The sequence below is a fragment of the Acipenser ruthenus genome, chromosome 29 (assembly GCF_902713425.1).
Source record: "Acipenser ruthenus chromosome 29, fAciRut3.2 maternal haplotype, whole genome shotgun sequence".
Taxonomy (NCBI): Eukaryota; Metazoa; Chordata; class Actinopteri; order Acipenseriformes; family Acipenseridae; genus Acipenser; species Acipenser ruthenus.
Window position 1 is genome coordinate 6,769,344 of NC_081217.1, and position 14,455 is coordinate 6,783,798.

Here is a 14,455-nt window from a genome sequence, read left to right on the forward strand (position 1 = left end):
TGTCCCTTTCCAAGAATAAAAAGGAATTCTAGGGGTTACCAGGTTCTCTCACTTTTGAACAAGGGCCTGGTGGTACAGTAACCCCTTAGCTACACATATGCAACTTCTTTGTGTCCTCTCCACAAGTGCCAGGAATTCATAGCATACTACCAATTTACCATATAACTTTATTAGAGAGACATTTTAATAGCTGGAACACTTACAGCACACCACAGGAAAGGAAAGAAACAGCAGTTCTGTAATGATGTTGGCGTCTAAGGTAGCATTATAATGAGGATGAATTCTTGCTGCTGATCATTTTATTTATTCATTTTCTATAAAGACATTTATTTTATTCTGTATCTGAAGAGTCTAAATTACAAATGAATTTCAAACTGAGCTAATTGCCTGGCTTGTAGCAAAATCACATATCCTCTCTTTAACGTGTGAAAATAAAAATGACCAGTGGTCTTTATTGGGGCTGCAGATTCATTTGAAAAGGACTTTCCAAATGTAATTTCGCGGATGTCTCGCTGTGAACATATTTACAGCAACCAATGTGTCCGCATGTAAACAATACATGTACTGTATATAAACTGAATTGAGTAATTATGCTAATTTTGCAGCATTTATATTTTGTAGATTTTTAATAAAAGCGAAATGAGTGAATATTTCTTGCCAGCAAACATTTAATGTTTTACAGTATATATAATATAAATTAGAATATGTAGGTTTGGATGAATAGCCTGGTGTTGGAGAATGTATAATGTAATGAAAGTCAATGAGTTTAATTGTGGAAAACAATGCAACCAGAGGGCATGTTGTTCTAGCATTTGGATCGCTGGCACTGCCCTTCATTTTCCAGGCTCTTTTGCAGCTACTGTACTGTAGACAGATTAAAAAAGTTACTAGCCTTGGGAGAGGTCCTCATCATGTGTTCCATGTTAGAACAGAAGAATAGAGTGGAAGGAGTTCCTTATACTAACACTAAGAGAAAAATCATAATTGGTCCTGGGGGGGGAACCTGTGCCTTTAAGCGGTATCCTAAAATTAGGCTGAAAGGAGTAGAGGGAGAAGCTTAATAAGTGAAATTACTGCTAAATCACACTGCAGGCACAGTACACACAACCCCGTGGATCAGAATGAGGGAGAGAGGCTGAATATTAAACATGATAAAATCCTAATGACATTCCTCGGAGGGGTGCAGACGCGAAATGTCAGTGACCTACATTGAGATCGGAGCGCCTTCCTGCTGAATCTTTTATGGGGAACCAAATTTGGAGCAAATTGAATTTACTGTAGCTAAGAGCTGAAATATTGGGGAGGGATGGTGCAAATCTGTTCCCATCTACATATGCAATAGTCTTTAAATAAAAATTTTAAGTGTGCTGTTTTTAGATGACTTCAATGAAAAAGACACCAGCTGCATCAAAGATGAGAAATATTTCTGCTAAAGATCGCTCTGTCCAGTACAAGAAGGGGCCGTTTCCCATGCCTGTTGTTATTTTTCCATTTATGTATGTTTTTATTTTGTTTGATAATTCACTGATGTTGAAAATAATGTCTTTAAAAGGTGGACATAAAATATTCTACAATTGAGCATTTACTGTTTTCCAGGTAGACTTAAATATGTCGAAACATTTGTTGTATAACTAGAGAAAACGATCAATTTTGAATGTGACAATGCAACTTTTTTCTACTTTAATAAATATTTAATCGTGAAATATCTTGAAATACCATAGACTGTGAAATGCCATGTACCTCCTATTTCTCAATACAGAATGATGGCATAGTGTTTGGTAAAAATGGCAAATTGGATGCTGAAAGAACGCCCAGTGCCACAACACGCTGTGCTTTTGGAGGCTATATTATTTTTAATGAGGCATCAAACTAAATGATATCCTTGATCAAACCCTGGCTTTAGTTTCCGTCTCAAATTTGGTGAGCCCTATTTGTGTCTCCAAGCAACTGCAGATCAAAATGTGACTGATGCAGATTTTGTAGGAATCCATTTAGCTGTAAATCCCTGTAATGAGGCAGGCTATTCTATACAGTATCTAGTCCAGCCAGTAGCGATCTGTGGTATAAACCAACACATGATTTCCTATCCTATGTAAGTGATTGGGAAGGTGCCAGTTTGAAAGGGTTTACACAGATGCCATACAGGCAGGAATAGGGATGTTTTTTGTATAGTGAAGATTCTTGTGAAGAAGCTATTGTACCGCATGCTTTATCATGTGTTAATGCAGCTCACTTTAGTAGAGCATAACACCTACAGTATATTGTTGATCGCCTGTGTGGTATTGAAAACCCTGTGCTTTCATTTCATTCAGTGATAGCAACTGGACGTGTTTCATTCAGACAAGAAATACACAGGATTAAATATTCCTAAACTCTCCTCAGCCAAAATCTGCTTTTGAAGAATTATTTGTGACGCAAATGATCAGTCTGAATAGTTTTTCATACAGTAGATCTTGGAAAATCGCTTATATAGAGGCAAGTGGGAACATTAGGATTACAACCAAACATAAAGTCATGCCTTAAACCTAATAGTAATCTTCAGAATGCCCTTGCTGTATTGATGGGATCGTCAGAGGAGCAGATCGATACTCTTCTACACAGAATCGGGGCATAGGCAGGCCCTGCTGTAGATGGTGGTTTGCAGGTTTTGCAGTTCTTTTGTAGACAAATGTTTTTTCATATAATTTAGACATGCTAATTTACAGACTGAAACAGTCCCTGTTTAGTGTGACCTTCTGCACCTGTACGGTTTTGAATATGCTTTTAATAATACTACCTGGACTGCTTCTCTTGCAAAGCAGGCGTTTCTCAAGTCAGTAACCAGCAGTGTTCGTTTTGGGAGGAGTGCAGGTTGCAGAGAAAGGATCCTATTAGCTCTGTGAAGATAAAAGTCAAGGTTTTCAGGCGAGCAGTAATTTGTAGCTTCTCTTACGGAACTTTTGCATGCAAGGAGGTGGGGATGGGGGGGAGTTGCGTTAAGGCACAAGGCCACACGGGACAGATCTAAGCTGGGAAGGAAAGCGAGTAATCAAAAGTGACAGGGCAAGATGATGAGCTGAGTGTGTTTAATTTCTGTCAGTGGGAGCAGCACGGCCAGAAATAGTTCTTCATCCTCCAGTTAGGGGCTTTGCAATCTGCCTCAGCCCCCACAGCACCGTCTGTCCCCTCGTGATTAGAAACACACTGAATGACAACATTGTTGTTTAATTACAAGAGCAGCAGATGAGAACTGAAACGACGCTCATCCTCTTCTATTTAAAACAGTCTTGTTGATAGGTAGTAGGTAGTAGTTTTTTTTGATTATGAACTACAGTATTATATTATAGTGACAACATTTTGTCTGCAGTATTTTATACAAGAAAAAGCAGGCATACTTTTTTTTTTTCAAGATCACCAAACCTGAAGTCAGTGGGGAAGAGTTGTGGTTCAAGAGAACTAAATTGATGTCAACAGGTTCAATCCTAATGGGCGGCGACCATAAGCACTTCTGTCAGTGTTATCAAATTAGAAAGCACTTTGGAGCTGAACTTTTTAAAAAAGAATAAATAGTTATGTTATTATAGTTTGAGAACATTTTGATAGATCTTAATAGGTGAGTACTGTGCACTTTTAGCACGGTGTTCCATGCAACACCTAGCATTAGAAGATAAAAGCTCTTAGTGGCAAAGTAATTTGTCTGCTGCAGAGAGGAGCCAGTGCTGCTTGTGTTAGCCATCGTGTGCAGCACTCTCCCTCCCTAATGGAGGGGAAGATGGTCCCTTTTAATGCAGCACGTGTGCCTGCCTCCCTTCCCCCTCACAGTGATGGTGACGGACTCAACAGCAGCCCATTGTTACATTGGAGTGCTATCCAGCCAATGAATGAATGTGCTGCTCTGTGTGCCGGCTCAGCTGTTTCGTGACATTTAGGGAAGGTGGTACAGTGTTCACTGAAAAGAATATTTGATGCCATGATCTATTCCGAGGGGGGGGAGGGGGGGCAACTCTTTTTTAATTATTGACTAATATTAACATTGTAGGGATGGCTGAGGAGGTGAATGTCTTTTAATTACAGTCCTGTTTGTCTCTTCCCCAGAGAGCCATTTCATATTCTAATGAATTATTGGAAATCGTTGGTAAATTGATACCAGAGATTACAAAAAACTGGAGGGGGTACAGCTAAATGGTATTGGCAGGGTTAGAAATTAACAATATTGTGCTACTAGTCCAAAGGACTAGTACCTTTTTACCTGCTAGTCCTGATGTAAACTTACTAGTCCTTATGTGAAGTGCCTAAGTTGGAATCAGCAAAAGTTGGGGTCCCTAAAAATGGCTTTGATTTTATTTTGCCAAAAAATAAACACTGTTATAAATTTAGATTTACATTTTATTTTTTAACAAAGCACCTTCGTAAACGCACATACGGATCGATCAATCACCTGTTTGGACCTCGTTACTGAGCGACTACTGTACTGTGTGCTGAGAAACTGACACTGACAGCACCAGACGCGATGACAGAGGAAAAATTCTCTCAGCTGTGTCACCGATGACACAAATAAAATGTTTATTTTATTGTACATTACATGTGTTACTATTTACAAAAATGCTGGCTGGCTGGCTTATAAATTACTATCTACAATAATTAATAAACTCACGTACACATGCGGTCTTCACTAAAGTCCCAATTTAAAGACAGTACGTTTCACTGTAGCCCTCGGGATGAAATTGTTAGCTAGGTGGCTATTTTTTTTGTTTTTAATGGGAGAAAACCGCTTCAGCAAATACAGTAGAATCTGCCATAACTGACGGACGCTGTATCTACTATAGATACTAATGAGAGCATGACAAATAAAAAAGATAAATGAGGGAAACAGATCTTTTCAAGAAAGCTTTTTTAAACGCTGCAATAACTGTTCTGTTTGTGAAGCATCCACACTATAATTTGACAGAACAGGTCATTTATTTGCACTCTGCAGGACCTTATTTTCCGACATTGGTGCTTGAGCCCTGGAGCGCTCACGGAATCGGACAGGGTCGTAACCCGGTATAAATCTCCACATTTTTGTAAAATTACTTTACACTTACTTCAAAAGATACAACTTGTTTCAGTAAATTCACATGATATACTTCGCATCAAGCTGTGAAGAGCAATTACATGTTATTTTTTTATCTCTTCAATTTAGGGCACGTCACAAAACACATAATCAGCAGCATCCAGGTGTGAAACATTTTACAACAGTGTGATCTTCAGGAGCACTACTGTACCGTACTGTAATATGTACAGTTTGAGGATGCTGTTGTTGCATACTGCAAGATCTATTCTTAGTCGTGTAATAGACAGCGGCTGGGTGTGAACAGTCCACCTCTGTATTCCCAAGCAGCTGTCTCAAGCACTGTACCTTTTTCAGCTCTTAAAACACAGTAACCCATCTCACCACCAGGGTCAGGATCATCGTTACAGAAGTGCAGCACACAGCACAACACTGTTATACTCGCTGGGCAATGTGATGTCAGTGGGGCTGCTGAAACTCTTAGTAAGTTCAGGATTTCAGTTAAACAAGCTATTCAAATGCCTGTTGCTTTGGGTTGCTTTTCAGAGTGAAAGAGCTGTTTATAAATGCGGGCAGCTTGTTGTTCTTCTTATAAACAGTATAGAGAGAGTTCAATGAGTGCTAGTACTGCTGGGTCATGGTGCAAGCAGGTTCCTAAAGCTCTTCTTCATTGGGGGTGCTTCGTATTATACAAACCTGCTATTTATGGTGTAATTCCTAAAACGTCCACAGCCTTTACCCTTTACGTCCATTTTTGGCAAGTCTGCAGCTGTTTTAAGGTTGAAAATGAAGAAGGAACATCAGTGTACTGTACAGTTAACTAAACATATAGTGTTCTGATCTTTTGATCTGAATAATCTCTCACTTATCTTTTCTCTTATCTAATCTCTCACAAATCACTTGGCTTCGGAGCCTGTGATTTGTCGTACATTGCAGTGATTTGCGTATGCTGCCCACAACATCATCTTTTCAGCAAAACAAAAAAATTCTCATGTTTTTTGAGGTTTTTTTTTGTAACTGAAAATGCAGGACAATAGCGTCTATTCATTTGAGAAAATCTGAATCGCCCAGTTCTGGACTGATTTTTAAACACACAAAACTACCAGCAAATAAACTGCAAATGGCACAGTGTCTGGTCAGTCTACGTTCTGTAGACATGTAGATTAATTTAGTAGAACCAGGAAAAATGAAAAGATGAATTATCTGTGTTGATACTGCTTGCTTATACCAACAAAAGTACTGTACTGTATATATTACAAATTGATTGATAAAAAGTAAAAGCCCAGTGCTTTCTTTTTTATGGTGGCATTTCGCTTGCGGATACTTAACATTGACCACCAGAATGTCCTATTTACTACTTGAATAGCTGCCCAATATGAGCATCCCAGTATTAAGCTTAAAGGTGCAGTGTTCTATAAAGTGTAAAGCATAGTGTTTTCTGCTGTGCTCTGTTGTAAAGTCTGAAGGAATAAACAGTGTAGAACAGCGTTGGAGCTGAGCCTTGAGGGGGTAAATGGGGGTAACCACTGAACTGAAGGAACATTCATATAGAGTAGTCCTCCTGTCCTGGAACTCAACAGAGCAACAAGACTGCTAATATATCAGTTTAGTGAACCTGGAAAGTAGTATGTCATGGTGCTGTGTGCACACCATGCACCCCAGATTGTTCTGCTTTCTGAAATCACTGTAAGACCACGTAAAGTCGTCAACAACAGCTTGTTGCTTGCAAAGGCTGCTGGGAGAGACAGTTCTCAAGAACTCAATCTCCCAGCAGCTTTTGCAATCTTTCCAATCACTGTGTCTCTTAAGTAGACAAACCTTCCAGCAGTATAGTTTTACAATACATTGCAGGTTCATAGTGGATTGAGTTGTGAATGATAGCTCAAGTTGTATGCTGTAGGTAAGCAGTTGAAAGAAGAACGGCTATTCTGCTGTACCAGATATGCTACTGTACCAGAGGACCCACAGATGCTGTTTCAAAGAGTTCTAGTAGTCCTCAGAATATTGTAATCTGCCAAGTGTTTAATCTGTAGTATTTTGTACTTAATCATATCCTGATGTAACTATCACTATTTAATCATATCCTGATGTAACTTTCACTATTATCTGCTGTATTATTGAATTGTGGTTTGTCACACTTGAGAATTATTGTATTTCTTGTTCTTATTGTATGACTTATATTGTAACACTTGAATGTATTTGTATTTGCTTGCGATTGTAAGTCGCCCTGGATAAGGGCGTCTGCTAAGAAATAAATAATAATAATAATAATAATAATAGTAGAAATCTTGGTTTGAGGAAATACACGAGAAGATTAATAATTAGACATTTTTCTTTATTACAATTCTCAGAGGGGGGATTTCTTTGCTCTAATTATTTTCCTCCCTTTGAAAGATTTTTTTTTTTAAAGTTCTATCTAAATGGGAGAACATGCATTTTAAATTGAATTCACTACAGGGCTTGTTCTGAAATTGCATATTAACTTATTGATCCAGTAGAGTTCAAACAACTTTGAAGTCTTTATTGGAAATATTTAAGTTGGTGTTCTGTATTCCTTTTTATAATTGAAGGTTCCAGTACCGTATTACCTTAAGTAAGTGATGCACAGCTTTGATTCAGCAATGTAGCTGTTCTAATGTTCCTCATATACACGTGCTAACAGTTTGTGCGTGATCAAATTGCTCAAAGTAAGTATATTATACAGCACATCCCTTGATTTAGAAAATGCATTTACCTCTTTTTATGTATGTATAAAATCGGTGGATTTAGCCATTTTAGCTCTAATGTTCAGGTGGAATTAGTGTGTGCTAATGCTCAAATAGCCACAAGCCTACACTATGTAATTGTGTATTCGACATTCCTGTATCATAATGCATTGGAATGCAGTACAAACAACATTCTGTAGGGCATTAAAATGCTGATCTCAACAAAGCCATTTACATTCACAATGTGAAGTGTCTTTTGTTCAGTGGTTTGGTTTCTGACTTTTAATCCAAATTTGCAATTAAACAGAAGTTTTATATACAGGACAAATGGTTTGTCAAGACTACCGTATGTTGCAATTTACTGTACCAGTAGTGTATTTTCTGTTTCAGTCAATTACTTTAGTAGTATACCGTACAGTACATATTAATTTGACGGACAGACATATTTTATGATGTTATCTACTGTATCAAATACAGTATACCATAACTGTACAGTACATATTTGATGGATAGAAATATTTAATGATGCTATCTACTTTATTTGTATTTGATACAGTAGATAGCATCATAACAATCAAATTGACAGATTCAGAAACGTTTATTTCGAAGGAGATTATGTTCATGCTAGGATTTCCCCCCCTTCCTCAATGTGGACTGCACTGAGGGGCTGGAGGGGTTGGGGAGACACTGGAGACTTGCAGGACTGTAGAGGACGAACACAAGAGGCAGCTACACTGTACATAACCACCACCCAGGCAGGTCCTGAGGCCTGTCTCTCCACCATTAGTCAGGGCTAGCTGCCATTGGCCCACCTTGCAGGGCCTGGGATTGGCTGAGCAGCAGAGGGGGGAGAAGAAGCCTTGTTGCTATGGGGATGCCAGGCCTAGTGCAGGCATGGGGAGCAGCTCGTGCCGCTTCTTAGCAGGATAATCCATTGTAATCCCGCGGAGGGGAGTCAGCACAGCAAAAAAAATACAAGGCAGCTCAGCCCCCAAGGGAGATTGTGGAAGTTGAAGTGAAGGAATTAGCATCTGTTACTGCTATCGCTCAGGTCAGGTAGGGGGAAAATCACTTCAAGCTGTCAGCATGTCTGAGCTACAATGAAAAATGGCATCACTGAAAAATTACTCCCCTTACGATTTCATAGTAGTTTGTTAACAAAATCTGCTATAGAATGTTCACCTCTGTTATAAACAAAAGAGTTGATATTTAAAATTTAAAAATAATTAATGTCTTCGTTCCGATTCACAGATTAAAAAAACTTTCTGTAGTTATTTACTTTTTTTTTTTAATAGTGTCCCACTATTTTACAGTCCATTATATTTTGTGACACAAAAACAGTGTAGGTCACAGTGGCTAATACGGTTTGAATACAGGGTAAATGGAAGTGATGGCTGAAAGCGTGTAAATGAGTTTTGTTTCGACCCTGTCCAGCCCAGTCCTGTGTGCACCAAGGCCACAGCCATTAAGCACCTTCAATAACGTTTACCCTGCAAAGACTCCAGACCGTACCCGAGACGTTTAGTACATTATATTATTTATTTAGCAATGGATGATTGAGACCCACATGGGACACTATAATAACTAAGGTCAAAGATCAAAATACCTTAGTTACCAAGCTTGCCCTGTGAATTTAACTGTGGGCCCCTGGGACACACATACAGCATCAGTCTGGCCAGACTGTGACACCACACTGGAAACTTACTAGTGAATCAAATTAGAATGCTGATAGTATAATCTGGGCATCGTAATGGAGTGTGCACTGCAACACACAGTACACAGCATAACTATGTTTTCTGACATGTCATTTACAGGTAGAAGCAGTGGGTTAGAGCAGGTATTCGGCTTACAGTAAGTGAGTGCAGTATAAAGTGATCCACCCAAGCAAATTGACAGTATTACAGTCTTTACTGTACAAAACTTACAAGAATCGTGCTCACTTAAAAGTTTTAGTTAAATAGCAACAGTGCTGTTGCTTTTATTTCCAGCTCCACCATGATGCAAATGAAATAAATCCCTTATGCTGAATGCATTATTACTGATTTAAACCTAGCTGCTGTATTTCAGTAATGATACGCATCAGTTTAGGGAGAAATGTGATGCAATACATATATATGCCACTGTATGATACCATACATCTATACGCCACTGCCCAGCAGACTAAAGGCTTTCTCCCTTTTTGGAACAGATCCCGGTTACCTACACACATATACAAGCCCTTCGTTTTCTATGACAGCTATTGGATATTCTGTGTTGCCTCACTACCATCCATTGTTCTATTTGGCAGCTGTTAGTGGTGCTCCAGCATTGCTGCTGGTAACTACAGTGTGAGATATGAGACTTAACACAGTACCCTGGAGTACAGCCAAACCATTAACATTGTATTTTAACACTAAGATACCCTACTATATGTTTTTAGATTTATGTCTACAGTTCACATGGCATCGCACAAGCAAGCTTCCATTGTTGTTACAAATGATTACATCTAGAGTTTGTATGAAAAAGATTTCTTCACTTCTATAAAACATTTTGAAAACGCTAAACAAAATCAATAAGCAGGCTATCCCGGATGCAGGACGCTGTGTCTGTTAATGTAAATTGAGACATTGAAACTCTGTGGCGCTGAAGTATAATAAAGGTGTCTGACATTTAAATATAAATAGAAATGATGCTTCACTGACAATAAAGATTATAACCTTAATAAGCTATGTTGCTCGGTCAGTGTAGCTGTAGCCACTGCTCTGTGGAATGTGTTTTCTGTTTTTTCCTGATGTGTTTGGCGAATTGTATTATAGCTGTGTGAATCCACTTGCGTACAAAGATGTTTTTGTTTTTAGCGGTTATGCGTGGGCCATGAGGAATATTCTCATCACATAAAATGAACGGGAGAAATGTACAACACTACCCAGAGTTACTGTGTGATATCTCATTTTCAATTGTTATAGCTGACAGCTACTGGATTAGACAGGGCTTCGTGTGCCCTCTGGCAACCATTATATATCTTCTATTGTTCCCTATAGCAGGCAGTAGACCCCCTCTAGTGTACTAAATTGGCAAGCATTCTACCCCTGTCTAGTGTTCTAATTGGCAACCATTCAATATCCTCCACTCTTCTCCAGCCATTCTCCAGTCTCTGTGACAGTCCGTATGCATTCCCCTTTGTTGTTTGTACCTATGGTAAGTGCCATTCACATTTTCTAAATAGTTCAGGGGTTAATAATCCCTGATTATGAAATGCTTGCTTTTGCATTTCAAACAGACCTTTAGTTGACATGAATCTTTACATCAATGTGTATGTGCATGAGCCTTTATTAACTGGGCTAGAATTACATTACATACTGTAAATTGACACTTACAATTGCTTTAGTCACATAAAAAGCTAAACTGTTTCTGCTCTCCATTAAGCTACATGTTATGTAGCATATAAATACGGTTCTGTAATACAAATACAATAAGCAGCTAGTAGCTTACGAAATGTAGCAATTCATCAAAGCAGCTCTAGAACACAGTTGTTGGGTATTAGGCCAAAAACCTAGGCACGTTTTGTCTGTTTATTAAATTTAATAAACACATTTTATCAAAGAGAGAGGGAGAGAGAGAGCTAATAGGATAGCATGTCCTCCAGATATCTGTCTCTGTCTGTTTAATGCTGTCGTTGAGTCCCTGAAGAAGCTAGGAAGAATATTGATTTACTGGGTCATTCCTCCCTGGGTCCCATGAGCCTCTGCTCCCTGCTCTGGTGGTGTAGTTGTAGGTATTAGGTGTTTTTAGGATGTGACAGATTGTCTCTTTCAGTCCTGCTGCTTTGCTGCTCTGATTTGCAGTGAGGAAGTGAACCCAACCCCAGCTCCACACTAGAATCCTCTCATACACTCCTAGCCTGCAAAAAACTCTCATACTTCAATGTGACATTTAAATTCCAGTGCAGCCTGGCTCGCATTGTCAGCTCAAGGGTTTTGGGAAGCCAGAAGAGAGGGGGTTCGGGGAACTCGGGAAGCGTGGCTTCTTCTTTTGGAAAGAGAAGCTTAAAAGAAAGCACATATTGAAGAGAAAGTGCAGCAAGAGGCAGCAGCTGCTGCTGCAAATGAGTGAGAAAATAAGCCATTTCCCAATGGGGAGCTGGTTAATTTGAGGTCACTGTCATGAATTAAAAATCAGCCAATTACACATCTCTCTCTCTGAAATTTGGTGATTGCAGTAAATAGAGGATCTCCTAATGGTAATGGTGTGTTAACAAGCTTCTCTCAGGAGAGGCTTGAAAACCCACGAGTGCTGTTGTGAGAAGCTGAGTTATAGCGCCTCCAGCAAACAGAAAGGCAGCATTGCTCCTGTACCCCTACAGACACACGCACACTGGCATTGCAGCTTCAATACCTGGCATTCCGACACAGTACAGTACATACTTCTCTGTGCATAGATCAATTTGTTTTCTCCAATCTTCTACATCTACTCTGTGTACATAGCAGTTCTTTGTAACACATTTCTCCATTGCATTAAAGATTGTAGAAAATGTCATACAAGTGACACGTAAAGGAATGCTTTGTTATCCCCCCCGGGTGTATACATTGTAAAAGCTACATACATTATTGGAAATGACTCTAAAAGCTTTTTCTAAATCTGACATTGAGTGTGTAATTACTGGGCAAATTACACAGATTATTCGCTTCACTAAAATAATTGATTTAAGAATGTGAAAATAAATCACATGCTTTACCTAGATCTCAAAACAAATGAAATAAGAGGACAGGTTTGTTGATTTTCCTTAATAAGATTAGTGTCAAATAATGTTCATGGTACTGTCGTACTTACTACTGTAGCTATAGTGCTACTACTGTAGCTATAGGTACAGTAGAAACACCCTTTTTTATATTGATCTATAAAACTGCTTTGTTTGACTTTTTTAAGATGTCTATTTAATAGCAGTTTGAGCCATTCTTTATTTAATCGTGAGGCACAACATACAATACACTGAGATTACAACACATGACAAAGCGCAGGAAGAAAGGAGCCTACATGTATTCAAACTGTGTTCTAGGGAATAAACAGAGTCCAGGAGCTGTAAACTGTTATTTAATGTAACTTGATTGTTAATTTGATTTGAATTACACACAGAAGATACAGTTTACTCATTTGACTCTAAACTTTTCAGACAATCTACAGTAACCACCCTGTATTTTTACACATTAATTACCCTTTGGTCTTAGACTGATAGGTGTTCTTGTTTGTGATAGTGTCCACCCATTGCACAGATTTAAGGAATGCACCTCTCTGTTCCCTGGATACAGTACGAGCCAGTCACCTCGCCCCTCCTTGTTTGTTTTAAACAGTAACTCCATTGCCAGTGCCTGGAAAAGGAAACAAACAGACATGCCCAGAACAAGGCACCAGCACGGATCCCCATGTTTAAATCTTCGCTAACTCCATGCCTGTCTGACTGGGATTTTGCCCAGATACAGCCGGGTACCAGGCATAGCAACAGCCTGCTAGATTTCAGCACACATTCTGCAGCTTTTAATCCATCTGATAGTCATCCTTTTAGAGGCTAATAAAAAACAAACTCCCTCGAATATCTGTATGTTGGTTGATGGCATGTCAAGGAAGGGCTGTTGTGAGGGTTAGTCGTGGAACCACCTGCCTTTGTGATACACTTAATACAGTTGAAATAAATGTGTACTTTTACAAAGATGCCTAGAAAGAAGATAAGCTTTGTGAGTCTGATTTCATTCAGGTAAGGCATTGAGAGCTGGGCATAGAGAATATCCAAGCATATATACTGCCTCAAGTAGACAAGAGAAATGCAGTGATCAAGGCTGGAGAATACCTACCAAGACCCCCTAAGGAATTGGTGGCAATGAAAAAGTGATGAGACATTTCTGAACAGTGTTTAATGTTTTTCGCCTTGATTCTGAAATCATAAAAATGCAATGGATCGTTTTGAAGTTTCTTTTTGCAGCAGCTGGACCAAAACTTAACACTTGCTAGGAATGACTGCAGCAGCTCCCATTCTCAATGTACTGCCACTGTCAGCACAACACTGGTAACAGTGTTTGTTTTGGTCCCTGCTGTTTGACCAGAGCCATGGGAAAGCGGCCCTGTTCCTTTAAGAATCTGTGATAGGGTTGCTGATCCCCTGTAGACCGATGTGGGCTTCCTGAGAGGGATTTGTGTAAAAGCTGGCAGGAATTAGACTAGCTTTACTCTGTGCGCATGAATACTTTTTATACTCTAATAAATATGCTGCTGTTCCCAGATCGGGCTGTATCTGTAACCCACTCACTGCTTCATACCAGCGGGCTGAGAGAGGGCTTTCTGAATCAGACAGTGCATGAGCAGCCCTCACTGTCCTTCGAGTGACACATCTAACCCTAACCCTAACCCTCACATCCAGCACCCTCAATTTGAAAACACACACACACACACACACACACACACACACACACACACAAACCCCACTCTGGGTTCTTTACCCTCCTAATCAAGAAGATTCAAGTCTTGAGTTGTATTCTGCCTTCAGGGTAATGTCCTGTGCTGCTGCAGTCCCTGCTTATTTCCAGGGCTTTGTCACTGTCCCCTTTCCGGTATATTGAAATTTCCATTTTGTAACCCTCTGATTGCATTGGCTCTGTGAGCGGCTGCAGAAACTGTTTTGCCGCAATGAAATCTGGGCATGACCAAAGTGATTAAAAAACGTTTTTTAATGTATTGCTCTGCAGACCCAGTG

At 39.4% G+C, this 14,455-nt stretch overlaps 1 protein-coding gene across 3 annotated transcripts in view; it reads left to right on the forward strand.

Moving 5' to 3' along the window:
- Positions 1-14,455, forward strand: part of LOC117422204 (nucleolar protein 4-like) — a 76,895-nt gene that overhangs the window by 48,685 nt on the left and 13,755 nt on the right. The gene's annotated exons all lie outside the window — the stretch shown is intronic.